Below are 15,604 nucleotides of genomic sequence, written 5' to 3'. Positions count from 1 at the left end.
ACAGACCTACAAACTATAAATCAGTGTTGATCTTAGATCAAAGAAGGGTATAGAAAATATGAAGTAAAGAAAGAAATGTTAGTGAAAAATTAGTTTCCCAAATCATACATTTTCTCCCCACTGGTAAAATTTTCAAAAGAATGCTCTAAGAAGGTAATTTCTTATTTTTTGACTTCATGGATGCTACTTTTTAAAATAAAAGTATTCTTGAAATCTATTAACCATTTTCTTTCAGATTATTTTTCAACTAATAGCCAGTTTTATCACAAAAAGTCCCTATACACATTTATCGGTTCTAGTACCTTAACAGCTATTCAGCAAGTCGCTAATAGGCAGAACCATGCATATGAGAAGCCAGAAATATCACTCATTTCTTCTGCGTATCAGAAACTTGTCTCTCCTGAACAAGAGCGCTCACATCACTGAGGTCTGTGAAGGTCACTTTTCCCATTCATTGGGAGAAAACGATGACTTAAGTACAAACACAACATGTAAACAATTCCGTACAAAGTAAGTCACAAATTAAACCAAAGTATTTTACAGAATTTACTACCTAACACCATAAAACTGCCTTTACTTAAGCTTTCTCTCCCGATATCTGGAGAGGCAACTGGGTGTCTTTGGGCATGATGGTGACTCCTAGCATGGATGGCACACAGTATCTTCATAGAAACCTACCCGGCATGTTCCCCTGGCCTCCTGCAGCACACCGACAGTGGAACTCTAAAACTTCGAGCCAGTTTTGAAATCCTGACTCATCTCCCTCACCTATCTCTGAATAGGAGCTCCTCCAATGAAGACCGAACCACTTTGTGCTTTACTCACTATTTTTTCATAGTTGAAGGTAAGGGACTATTGAGATTTGCCCAAGTTATGCATCCTAAGAAATGAAGTTATTTCTAGAAACCAAGTTATTGGGGGGTGGGGGGGGCGGTAAGGTTTCTGCACTATGCTTCTACTGTGCACAAAATGGTTAATAATGTTATTAAATGTGACACTTCTGTGTATTTTTGTACATCGGCTCTAGGTCAAGCAGACAGAACCAGAAGTCTTTGTTAAGCTTGACAGACCCAGAGATTAATGGTGAATTCAGCTCCGCTTCTGCTTTACTTGGCTGCCAAGAGATTTCTGGTTGTCACACAGCAAACTTAGTGAAGCAGATTGAAGAAATATTTATAGGATGAAACAATCAGTTGAGAGAAAAAATCATGTAATTATCACTGACAATGAATCAACCATGGTGAAAGCTAGGAATGATTTAGGAAGGAACCCCAAGCATATGATGTTGTGTTCTCACACTTTGTGTCCATTTTTTAGTTGCTTCAGAGAGGACAGTAAATCTACTTCCTGATATTCCGTCTTGACTGGAAGCAGATGTCCCTAGATATTTGCTTTTAAACATACTAATTCATGGGATAGAAGCTTCAGTGGAATTTTAGCAATTGTGATGAAATTCAGAAATACAGGGAAGATTGGTCCTTAAGGTAGAAGCAATTTTCTGTTGGGGCTTAAGAATCCTTCTTTATGACGAACTCCTATATCTTTGTTCTCTATTCTAAAGCCGAAGAACATCCTACACATTTGAAGTTTTAATTTGTAATGAATTCCGTGGGGCGAGGCGGGTAACATTGACAGAGCAGCCCTTTGCGAGTGTGTAAACTCTAAATTAGTAACAGCCTTTAATCTATTACATAAAGTTGAATTGCACGGTGTTTTAGAGTGGGGCACATTTATTTAATCACAATGGCCTAATGGACAAAAGATTGACAAGAGGTTCTACTCATCTAGAGCTTACCTCAGGGTCTACCCCTGAACCAGCCATGTGACCATCCATGCAAGTCACATAGCTCCTTTAAACGTGTGTGTGTGTGTGTGTGTGTGTGTGTGTGTGTTTTTACCTGTCAAATGATGTGGCTAGATAACATGAATGATCCTCATAAAATTGCCAAGGATTATTTATGCAAAAATTAAATCGCCAAGGGTTATTTATTCAAACTCCTAAAAGAGCTGTATGGCAGTGGGGGTGGGAGTAGAAATTTTGAAAAAGTGACGGAAGTTTGGATGAGCCACTTTGAAAGAAGGGAGAGTAAGCCGGCCAAGGATGTGTGAAAGGACAGACCTGGGTGGCTTAGGAGCCAGCAGAATGGAACTCTTTAGTCTCCATCTTCATTAAGGTGTAGCTTTTCTGCAATAGATCTCAGCAAATATTTTTCTTTTATGTCATATCTACTATATTTTAGTGACTGGAGAGTCAATATTAAATGAATGAATGAATGAATGAATGAAGACATTAGATAGGGATTGAGAGCTTAGACTCATCACCTCTAAAGTATCTTTCAACCCAGAGAATCTACATTCCTATGAAACACAATAATGGAGGTGAAAAGGGTTAAGGGAACAGAGATAAAGGAGAAATTAATTTTACATCAGAGGAATCAAGGAGGCTTGATGAAGTCAGGGGCTGAACCTTGATGTGTGCATGTCATTTGATGGACAGCACTGATTGTGTGTATCATAATTGACAATAAAAAAATAACCATGATATCCAGTTCTTGAAGAATAGTATGTATTTTCACTGTAGGTTTTCTTAGATGTTGGGGCTGGAGGTTTTATTTCACAGGGTTCATCACACGTAACTTTTGGAAACTCCTATTTAGTCACCTAAATTTCTCTTCTAAATCTTCCACGCACAACAGCTACAGATTTTCTCCATCTCTCATCAGCACACTACTCCCTCCATGCCTTCATTCTCCAGCCCTGGCATCCAGGCAGGAAGGACCAGCATTCTTCTACTTCTACCCTGCAGCTGCACAGGTCCCTCTAGGATAGCGGTTCTCAACCTGTGGGTAGCGACCCTTTTGGCAGTCGAACAACCCTTTCACAGGGGTCGCCTAAGACCATCCTGCATATCAGATATTTATATTATGATTCATAACAGTAGCAACATTACAGTTATGAAGTAGCAACGAAAATAACTTTATGGTTGGGTCACAACATGAGGAACTGTATTTAAAGGGCCAGAAGGTTGAGAACCACTGCTCTAGGAGCACTGGGAATCCAAGCACCTTGACTAGTCCTCCCTCCCCACCCCCCACCCCCAGGCTAAGTGCACAGAGTTCTTGCAACACATGATTCATTTCTCACTGTCCACCTTTCTCCTGAAATATTGAGAAGAGTTTCTGGTGAAAAAAAACTCTTCATTGCAATATAATAATAAAAATCTGAAGAGTCAAATAAATGCAGTTGCTTAAAACTAAAATTAAATATATGTTGTATATAAAAATGTATGTGATGGTAATTTGGTAGAGGGCATGGTTGAAGAGAGACCCTGTAATTTTCCCCCTCACTGCTGCCTATGAGTCTTGTTTCCATTAACTCAGTGTAGCAGACACATTGCCTTGCTGTTCTGAATATACCGTGCATATTCTCCAGCACATCTTTCTAGACACCAAATACCACCTTTTATTTTCTGCCTAAACATTTGTGTGTATATCGGACTTCTCTGAACAAGTATGAATAACAAGAAAGGGACTACATAACAGATAATTCAACATTGGACACTCAACTTCACTGTTCTCAAAAGTCCCCTGGCTATTGACTACAACCCAACACAGATCCCCTTAAAAGGGAGAAGGAGGATCCCAAACTGAAAAGAGACCAGAGAGGAAAGATTTAAAAGAAACAAGAATATAGAGTCATTTAGCCTAAAAGACCCTCAGAGCAAGAAGCAAGATGAGTAATGACCATTTATATTGAAGACCTTCAACCAAATCAACTGCTTCTCATTTCCTTATCCTATAACATTCAAACTGTTGAGAGAAATATAATGGTACTTAACAGATTTATCTTTGAACTATATTATGTATATATAAATCCACTGTTTTCAGTAATAGTATTACAGTATGAAATTTAAGGTTATTGGCTTTCACACTGCTTTAGAAAATAGGATGCAAAAAATAGAGACATAGAAACTATCTCATAAATGTGCATAAAATCTAAAAGTACATTTACTTTAGATTTTAATACATATGTCTAGTTTTCACCAGTTTTCTTTTTCTCTTTCAATCTTTCTGAGTATACACACATACATATATATGATATTGTTATGTTGTACAATAAATGTATAGATTAATTGCTATTTCAAATAAGCCCATGGAGTTTCGAAAGAAATAAGAGTGATGGTTCCTATTTTGATTTTAGGGAAACTGAAGCACAGAGGAGTTAAATACCTTCCTTACCACAAGGTCACAGAGAGAATCTATGCCGAGGGGAGAGGGAAGGGGTCTTTCCTTCGCTGCACGCTATTTTATATGTTAACCATCATGCACATGCTAAGTCAATGGATGCTGGCACTTTACATAAATATATGATGATGCAGTGCTATATGTAATAAAAATCTGAAGCATGAAATGTGGAAGCAATTCAAGAAAACAGATCTCACATTTTTGCCTTTGTCAGAGTCAGAATCTGACATGCTCTGATTAAAATTCAACATCTGCAGGCATTTAAAATTAAAATATACAGGTATTCGTGTTTTCCTCCTTCCACAATGTTTTATTGCTGCTTTTTTTCATCTTAAATATTAAAAACATTACATTATTTTATTTCATATGTCGAACTTCATGTCTCAGTATATTACACATTGCCCTTTCACCCCAAGCTCTGGTTCAAATCCAGCTCTTAGCTAAGGAAATAAAAACCATCTGAAAATATTTAGCAGACGCATCTCAAGGCCTAATGGACTACAGTTTACATTAACTTGACAAACACAACAAACAAACAGATTTGCCACAAATTAAAATGTTTATGTGAAAATATTCGGGAATGAGCAGTATGGAGAGGCCTTTCAGACCAACTTAAAAGCTATGCTTTAATTTCACAGAGAATTTGAAACAAAGATGGAGAAAAATCTGGGCTGCACCTGTCCCGCCCAAAACAGGTGAATGAGGTTCCAGATCATAGAAATTTTCCTCCACCATTTTGTGGTGAGAAACTGCAGTTTGGAAGGACCTGAGGCTGGCGGGGGGCGGGGAGGGGGGGGGGGCATAAAACAGCTCTAATAGAAATTGTTGGCTGTATCACATTACTCCTTTGTTCATGCAAAAATTATTTGCCAAGGCCTGCACTGCACTGACGCACTTTGCTAGGCACTTTTTCACTGGTGCCCTCCAGAAAATAAAGGTAACTTTGACTTAGAGACCAATCAAAGATAAAAGTCTGTTTATTCTCTTGAGGACCAACTTTTATGAATAAGTTTATATTTCACGATTTATAAACAAGGAGACAATAAGCCACAATGTTAAATCCCTAGGAGTTGAGGATCACAGACCTTCAGAGGCAAGGGGGTGAGCCGGAGATGATGGGCTGTGGGAGGCTGAAGAGCACATGCCCCATATAAAGGCAAATGCCATGAAGTCCAAATACATGAAGCCACCAGTGTGCGATCTCTGTGCCACAGCGACTCTCTAGGCCCCGCATTTGATGACTGCAGGATCACCACCCTGATGGGTCTAGTCTCTGTCCTTTCCTCCAGCACCTCCTCCCTCCCCCATTGCCTCATCTTCAGGAAACACTGAACAATTGCAACTATAAGAGGAAGCAAATAATTCAAGTCCAAATTTACCTCATGAACTCAACTCAGTCCCATCTGACTATGACGAGACAATCAAGTGACTGGGGATGGGATTCTGGAGTGGAGACTGAAATGGGGATAGTTGTGGTGTTTTCCCCCATTGTCTACTAGTTATTCTGCCAAGCACTCCCAAATCAGGAAATTGGTTGTTTTTTCTTATGTTGGCCATTGCTCTTTGGGCCAGTCTCAATATGCAGATGAATTTCACACTTCGTGCAAAGGGTTTTATATTAGAAATACCACAAAGTGGGGTCAAAGGTATGCTCTCTCAAAGAGTAGTTTTCATGAGTAAACAAAAAGGAATTTTCATTGCTAAAAGTTAAGAGATTTACTTACTTAACCAATGAACCAACCAACAAACATTTATTGAGACTATTACTTCCATAATGCTGCAGTCTCTTATTAGTAACCATATAATAATCCTAGCCAGTGTGGCTCATTTGATGGAGTGTCATCACATGCACCAAAAGGTCACCAGTTCAATTCCCAGTCAGGGCACATGCCCGGGTTTCAGGATCGATACCCAGTAGTGGGCATGCAGGGGGCAGCCAATCGATCTTCTGCTCTCACATCGAGGTTTCTCTGTCCCTCCCTCTCCCTTCCTCTTTCTCTAAAATCAATAAAAAACATTTTAAAAAATAACCATATAACACTATTGTGAGACCTGTTCTTACTTGCCAAAAATCTAAAACTTGGGTAAACAGGCAAGACTTACTATGAGGAAACAATTCTAATTCCAAGGTCTAGCACTGTGTGTGCTTGGTCCACAATAGATACTTAATCATTTCTTACATAAGTCTAGAAATGAATGTTAAAATTTGAGGTACAGATTATAAAGTCTATAGAGCCAATAAAAGAGAGCATGTGGTTGCCGTAACCACTTTGGCTCAGTGGATAGAGCGTCAGTCTGTGGACTGAAGGGTCCCAGGTTCGATTCTAGCCAAGGGCATGTACCTTGGTTGTGGACACATCCCCAGTAGGGAGTGTGCAGGAGGCAGCTGATTGATGTTTCTCTCTCATCGATGTTTCTAACTCTATATCTCTCTCTCTTCCTCTAAAAAGTCAATAAAGTATATTTTTTTTAAAAGAGAGAGAGAGAAGAAACTAAGATGGCGGCATAGGTCAACACCGGGGAAATTGCTGCCTCCCACAACAACTTCAAAAATACAACGAAAAGACAAAACGGACATCATCCAGAACTACAGGAAGGCTGGCTGAGTGGAAATTCTACAACGAGAAGAAAAGAGAAAAGCACACTGAGACTCAGAGGAGCTGCGGAAGTAAAGTGCCAAGGTACGGAGGCTCGAGCGCACGCACGGAAAGGGGCTGGTACCTGAGGACACGGCTGTCTTTTTGAATCAGGAGGGAGTCACAAGCTCCAGACTGCTCTGAACTCCGGTTCCAGGAAGTCTCTGGGGACCCAGGGCTCATATGGGGAGAAACTGGACTGTCTGGCAGCAGGCAGAACTCTGAACTTGAGGGCGGCTTTCCCTCAGAGGTGCTTGCAGCAATTATCAGGACACTGAGACCTGCGGCCCCTTAGGGCAGGGCTGAGGACCAGCCATAGCTGCTTGCTCCGCCCTTTGATTCCCTGAGACCCCCGCCGCACCCAGGCTGCTGCAGAGGCTTTTGCATGTGAATGCCCTGGCCCTTTGCAACCTGAAAATTACCTAACAAGTTGCAGCTGGGCCAGACAGACCCAGAACTTCCAAGAGAAGGCCCAAGGCCCCAAAGCAGCTTGCATTGCTTCACAGCTGGGCCTCATCAGGGCACCTCCAAACTCCAAAAAAGGACGGGGAATCTGCAGTTCTCTTCGTAGCTCCTGCTGGGTAACCTCAGGCAGAGGCTAAATTAGCACCTCCTTAGATCCAAGAGCCAGTGTACCCAGTGGTCAGAGGGGGACCAACCAGATTACAACTCCTCAGATCCATAAGGGACACACTCAGGGCGTGGACTCAGTGAGCACCAAAGCCCCAATGAAGCAAGTCTTGCCCCAGAAGGGTATCTTCACCACAGAAGTTCTCCCACTGCAGACACAGCTAATTCTCACTGCCAATTGGCCTGGAGATCAATTCCTCCCAGTGATCCTACAACAATCAAGGCATAACTACAACAAGACTGTGCACAAAGCCCACAAGGGGGTGCACCAAGAGTGTCCACCTCAGGCAACTGGGGAGGCTGAGCCACTGGGCCCTACAGGACACCTAGCACACAAAACCACTCTACCAACACAGGGAAGCATAAAAAATGCGGAGACAAAGAGACAGGTCACAAATGACAGAAATGGAGGAAAGCAAACGACTGGATATAGAGTTCAAAACCACGTTTATACGGTTTTTCAAGAATTTAATGGAAACCGCCGATAAATTTAGTGAGACCCTGGAGGATATGAAAAAAGACCAACTAGAAATTAAGCATACACTGACTGAAATAAAGAATAATATACAGAGATCCAACAGCAGACAAGAGGATCCCAAGAATCAAGTCAAAGATTTGAAATACAAAGAAACAAAAAATACCCAACCGAAAAAGAAAAAAGAAAAAAGATTCCAAAAATATGAAGATAGTGTAAGGAGCCTCTGGGACAACTTCAAGCGTACCAACATCAGAATTATAGGGTTACCAGAAGAAGAGAGAGGGCAAGATATTGAAAACCTATTTGAAGAAATAATGACAGAAAACTTCCCTACCTGGTCAAAGAAATAGACTTACAAGTCCAGGAAGCACAGAGAACCCCAAACAAAAGGAACCCAAAGAGGACCACACCAAGACACATCATAATTAAAATGCCAAGAGCAAAAGACAAAGAGAGAATCTTAAAAGCAGCAAGAGAAAGACAGTCAGTTACCTACAAGGGAGTACCCATACGACTGTCAGCTGATTTCTCAACAGAAACCATGCAGGCCAGAAGAGAGTGGCAAGAAATATTCAAAGTGATGAATAGCAAGAACCTACAACCAAGATTACTTTATCCAGCAAAGCTATCATTCAGAATAGAAGGTCAGATAAAGAGCTTCACAGATAAGAAAAAGCTAAAGGAGTTCATCACCACCAAACCAGCATTATATGAAATGCTGAAAGGTATTCTTTAAGAAGAGGAAGAAGAAAAAGGAACTCTTACCATTTGTCACAGCATGGATGGAACTGGAGAGCGGATAAATACCACATGATCTCACTCATTTGTGGAATATAATGAACAACGTAAACTGATGAACAAGGACTGATCCAGAGATGGAGAGGCATTGATTGGACTTTCGGGCCTTGGAGGGAAGATAGGGGAGTGTGGGGGTAAGGGGGAAAGATCAACCAAAGGACTTATATGCAAGCATATAGGCCTAACCAATGGACACGGACAACAGGGGGTGAGGGCATGAGGGGGGGGGGTAGGGGGCAACGTGGGGATAAGGACACATATGTAATATCTTAATCAATAAAAAATATATTTTTTTAAAAAAATAATAGAGAGAGAGCATGTGGCATTTCTTGAGCTCCTCTGACTATGGAACTAGCTTTCAGGAAGTTCCTTAGGAAATCATGTTCCATGGAACTCACTTTGGGGGATTCTTGCTCAGAACTCCTTTATGGGAGAGGTGTAAAGCCTAGTGGGTGTTGCTAGGAGCAAAGAATTAGATGGATGAGGGGGAAATCCAGGCACAGAGAATAACAAAAAAATAAGGTGAAAGTCAAAATTAACCTAGAGCATGGGAGGTGAAAGAAATTTACCCATACAGTTATACTTAAATCACTAGAGAGTGAACTGGTTTCTACAATATTCTGCCTGGCCAAATAGTACCTGTTTTAGCTGAAATAGACAGTGAAAGCCTGAGCTAACCTTATGACAGTGCAACAAGCACTTAGATTCATATTCCCTTGGAAAACTAGTTAAACTGTATTTGAGGTCCAGAGCACAGACCACCAAGCATAATAGTTTCCCAGTTCTCTTATTAGAAGCATCTGAAGAAATTGGGATGGGGGCAAGGGTGATAGAGGAATATTGGGGAAAGTCTTATTTTTATACATTTTTTCAAATTAAGATACATGAACACAAGGACAACATTTGAGGTTCTAGATGCTTTTGTTTCTTCACTGATTTTTTTTTCTGTATCTCACAATGGTCTTCTAAAGGCATGATCATTTCTTACATCTCCTTTACTTTCATTACTTTATAACTGCTTTTTCTTCTGAATGAATTTTTCAGGAAATTTAGGTTTGCGAAAGGATTTTGATAGCCTTTTCTGTCCTGTCTTGGATGGGCACTAATTAGTCGTGTGTGCTGAGTGAATTGCTGATTCTTTATTTCAGTTTCCTCTTTTGCTGTAAAGGGAGCAAACCAGCAGATGGTCTTTCAAAAATCTCCTTATTCTTTCTACTAAGTGCTATTTGTTGTTGTTAATTCTCACTCAAGGGTATTTTTCCATTGATTTCTAAAGAGGGTGGAATGGAGGGAGAGAGACAGAGAGAGAAACATCAGTGTGAGAGGGATATCTATTGGTTGCCTCCACATGTGGCCCCAACCCCCCTACCCGCCCCCCTCCCTCAAACAGTGCAGGGGATAGAACCTGCATCCGAAGTACCTGCCCTTAATCAGGAATCGCACCCAAGATGCGTTGGTCCACCTAGCCAAACCAGCTAAGGTCTAAATGCTGTTTTTGATATTGAGACAAGGCCTGTCGGGTGAAGGAAGGCCACAGCCAACCTAAGCCCTCACTTAGGATCACTGAAACCTGGAGACAGCCCTTTCTCTGTGCTTGCATCCTCTCTTTGCAGCACCATCGCCACACCCAATCACTAGATGCTTATGACAATTTTACAGGTCTGTCTTTTCTACCAACATGAAAAATGCTTGATTTAGGGACCATGTGTTTTTCATCTTTGCTTACCTAATCCTATTTCAGGATGCAACACCGAGAGGTAGTATGTCCTAGTAGTTAAGAGCACAGGCTCTTGCCCTGAGTGGGTGGAATCTTAGCTCAGCCAACTTACAGGTTGTATGGCCTTTGGAAAATTGCTTATGTTCTTTATGCCTCTGTTTATTCACCTATGAAATGAGGATAAAAATAATAGTTATTACTTTGTGGTGGAATTAAACAAGGCTAGAGTACTTAGAACAAATACTTAAAATATTAGCTTCTTTTCAGAAACCAACAGATACTACTAGATATTCAGTAAAAGTTTGAACAAAATAAGTTTATCAAAATACAAGGTTACATTGGAATATGTAATGTAATATATATATATATATATATATATATATATATATATATATATATTACACACATAGAATTTGTGGGGGAAACAAAGTTGAATGAGACACTGTCCACACCAGTATAAAAATTGCAGACTACAAGGGAAATTAAGACATGCACATGGTAATTACAATACTAGATAGAATCTGATGAATGATCCATAAGGAGAAACAAAGTCTAGCAGGATAGAAGAGAGAAGAGATAATTTCCAACAGAGGGGGTCAGTAAAGTCTGTGTGGTTGTTTGATATATCTTTCAATAGAATAAAACTGTGTTTACACAGTATCTGTTCCATCATCTCCCCCAATCTTCTTCCCCTGGAGATTAAATGAACAAAAACCCTTCTTTACAATACCTAAAAATTGAGGTTTAGAAAGTCAAATTTGCATCTTGTTTTGGCTACTAAAAGTTATTAAGTTATATTTTCCAATTTATGTTTCTGGACAAGAACAGGGGATGGGTAGCCCCAAAGGGTTGTCTGCTGTTCTGTGCAACCAGAAAACTGTGGCTGCCCAGCACCAGAGGCAAATGCATGAGTGTCACACCAGGAGAGCAGCCAAGGCCCCACTTGGGCTTCTTCTATTGTTTGTCTAAAGTGGATGTTTTTCCAAGCAAACCGCACTGTCTTCCAAAAGGAGATCCGTCATACTTGTCTCTGTGGCTACAGAGCAGTAATCAAAATGATGGGGTGATGGGTGCTTGGGCCAAAGGAAAAGATGCTCCTGCTCAGAGGGTCCTCCTCTGCCAGGTCCTTTTCAAGAACAAAGACATCTTTGGAATGAAAATGTAATGACTGGCCTTGAGGGAACCCATCCCCAGGGTTTGACTCTCAGGGAGTTTTAGACACTTGGGAAACCCAAAGCAGCTGCTGAGAGCTTCCACCCAGATAAGACAGTGCAGGACCCCTTCACATTTGTCCAGTGACGTCAAGACTGCTCAAACTCTAGAGCATTAACTCACATATTGGGAGCGTGGGTGGTTCCGGGATATATATCCAGATTTCCATCCCCTGCAAATATAGGGACTTCTGACTGCACCAAGATTACTGCTGAGTATTTTTCTGAAAGTTAGAACTGTGAATTCCTTGAAATTTCAGCCAAAATACATACCTATCTTTAAAAGTTCATTTTTAAACCTTTTAATAGCTCTATATTTGAAATTATGATTCTTGTTTTGCATTGTCTCAACACATTTGACTGTTTTCAAATAATCAAATCTGAATCAAGTGCAGAATTTTAAGTCCTCGCCTCGTACCATTACCTACAGAACACCTCCAGGGTGTTCAGAGTGCACCAGCACTATTCCTTCCTCACTGAACCCTCATCCGATTTCACTCCAGGCTCCCTTGGACAAGTTAATCTCAGGCATTGTCTCCTCAAGCTGCTCTTACCACCGTTTCAATGGATTCCGTACCCCACCTCTTTCCTCTTTTTCCTTGCAATTCTAGAAGAGGATTATGCCTATATCTCCAGAAATATTGACCTCCATTCCTATTTTAGTTGTGAGTCTCTTCTTCCACGAAGGAGGTCTGCCTCTTAGTCCTATATTCTTTCCCAGACAGCATCTTTTCCAGCTCTTTCTCCCTGGACCTAGAACATATACCTATATGTCTATTTCTTAAACAGTTATAATCTTATCATCATCATCATCATCATCATTTTCATCACCTATCATTTATTGATGACCATATGCCAGGCACTGTGCTAAGAACTTTATGTTATTATTTCACTTAATCCTCAATATTACAAAATAAAAAAAAATATTTGTCTTTGCAAGCTAACTTTCACAGCTCACCTCTTGGGATAGGTTGTCTAATTCTACTGTTTGGTTGTTTTATCCAATCCTCTCTTTTTACTATGATCTGCTTTCTGTTTTCATGTCAGTCTTCTAAAACCATCCCTACAGTGTCTCCAGATAGAGTTAACTCTCTTCCCCAAACATATCCCCTTATCCCTACAGATCTTTGGATCACTTCACATTCCAATAACCCATTTCTCTTTGATTAATGCCTTATAAATCCACACAAGGTTTGTTTCTAGACCCTTCATTCTGTACAGATTCTGTTCAGGTATTAATATTCTTCAATGGTTTAATTCTCTCTGACGATATTTGACCTGTCACTCAGGCCTAAGCACTATTTCACACTTCCCTTCAACCTAATAAGACACCATTTGCCAAAGGTTGTACACAAATATCTTTACATACTTCTATGTTTATGTACATGAATTTTAGAAAAACATGTATATTGTCCATCAAATTTTAGATTCCATGAATATTTCTGCTCAGGAACTATTTAGGATTTAAAAATGATTGATCACAGAACTATTAAGTAAATAAGAATGTGATTATACACAAACAGAGAATAAAAATTGTGACAGTAACATTCAAGTTATGAAAACTATTGTGGAACATTTTGTTCTGTTGTCAAGAAAGAAATGGCCCCACATTCTTAATTGTCTTCCCCTCTTTGTCTGTCTCTAAGTTCTTTTACCTTACTTAGTATACTCAGTGATACCCTCTCACTTCTTAGTCATTGAAACAATCCACATCTCTCTATTTTCTTCATTCTTTCTGTCCAGTTTGTCTCCAAGTTTTGCCAGACCTCCTGCACTCACATTTTTTTTCCTGTTTCCTTTCTGTTTCTTTATTATTTCTTTTTTGGAATTGAATTTATTGGGGGAGACATCAGTTAATAAAATGGTGCAGGCTTCAAAATGGAATAAAATAGGATAAAATAAAACATGTAAATACATAAGAATCTTTGTATTTTTGTGTTGTGGATGAAAAGGGGCCACATGCTAACCTGACCCACTCCAGGGAGGTTTGTGTGGCAGCCTGGCCTTGCAAACTCAGAGACCTAAAGTGACCACCAAGGATGTTCTGAAATTAAATAAACTTTTAAAAGTAAAAAGCAATTTATAGTGGGTAGTCATGTCCTAGGCCTGGTATCTTCCCTAACAAAGCTCAAGTTTCTGCAATCACATTTTAATCCCTTAGCCAAAACCTTAGTTAACAAGTTATTCAAATACACACACACACACACACACACACACACACACACACACACACACAACCTGTTGTCCAGCAAAAATTCTTCTAGAGCCATTTTAAACTATATGCCAAGTAAAAGCAAAAATTTATAGCTGCATATATAACTATTGTCTCCTTCCTAATTTCCAGTGCCATTGAAATTGGAAGAAGGCCATTTACAGAAGGGCTCACAGCTAGAGAGGTACGTTTGCAGGATAAGACTGTTTCAACTTCTGCCAGTAATGTCAGAACAAGTGAGACAGTCACTCTTTCCCAAATGCATGCCCTCAGCTAGTTTGCCAGGGCCTGCCTCCATCACACCTGTTGCCCACATCTGTCTCCTGAGTGACCTCTCACTGCAACCATCGTCCTCTGCAATCAGTTATGTGAAGTTTAGCCTCAGACTCCCCATACCAGTTCCTCCATACCCAACCCTCTACCAAACGTGGTCATCATGTCCTCTGGAACTCCTACCTCATTGGCTGTCCACTTTTCTAAAGTTATTTCCTCTCTCACCGTGATTTATTTATCTGACATCGTTTCTCCCACAGCTCTCAGAGAAGACTGCTTTTACCTGTACTCTGTGCCAATACTCACCACCTCTCTCTCTAGAACTTCAGGCTATCATTTGGCTCCACAATCACTCAGTAAACTCCATTGAAGTATACCCTGTCCATTTGCACCTTCTTCTTCATGAATTTCAGATTTCTACCAGTCACTCAATCCATTTTCATACTCCTAAGTGCTGCTAGAACCTGGTTGAGTTGTCCTTTTCATCTTATTCAAGTTCACTGCCTTCGATGACTTTAAGGTTCAGCATCCAGGACTTTTCTTATTCTTCTTAATCCTTCTGTCACATGACATAACTGACTCAAACCTCCTTAAATCCCAGTCCTCCTTTGCCTTCTGATTATTTTGACACTAATTATTCTGATTCTTCCTTTTTTATTCCAAACACTGCTTCTCCATCTTCTTCTCTAGTTCTTTCTTCCTTCTCTGTTCCCTAAAACATTGTGTCCTCCATGACTCTGTTCTTATTTCCGTTTATATCCTCACCCTCTAGAAATCTCATCTATTCCAATAAATCAAACCTGCTAAAACTCTACACTGTTAAAACTGTAATTCTGACACCTTTACAAAGCTTGATGGTCAATTTCATCTGGTTGGTGAGCAGTTCCCTCTATATGTATTTTTGGCATCACAATATAAAATTCCTCTCTCCTCTTGGTTTCCCTATTTCTATTAGTGGTACATTTTCCAGTTATACAATTTCAAAAACTGCTGCTTCTTTTCTCTCTGCGGACACATCTATACATTCCTGTCAATTGGTTTCTTGTTTTACCTTTCAACTGGTCTCTTTTCTTTTCTTGTAAGGCGAATATTATTATTCCTAGAAGGTGAATATCATCATCTTCATTTTACAGGCACAAGTTTAGAGGTTAAGTATTTTTCCCAGTGTTACATATTCAGAAAGCAACAGTGGCACAGGATTAAAATTCAGGTCAGTCTTAGGCAAGAACCTGGGCTTTCCCTCCCATCAAACTATTTCTTGAAAATAAGAATAATATAAAATATGTGTGATTAGAAATAAATGTTTCTACTCTTTATCATTATTTTCTGTTAAAGCCTATATTACCCTTGACTTTATGCCTAACTCTTTGAGGCATAAAGTCAAGGGTAATATTCATTTCTGCCA

This window comes from Myotis nattereri, assembly GCF_964212035.1.
Source record: "Myotis nattereri genome assembly, chromosome: 1".
In the NCBI taxonomy this organism is placed as follows: domain Eukaryota; kingdom Metazoa; phylum Chordata; class Mammalia; order Chiroptera; family Vespertilionidae; genus Myotis; species Myotis nattereri.
The sequence above is the reverse complement of the archived record's forward strand: the minus strand, read 5'-3'. Positions refer to the sequence as shown.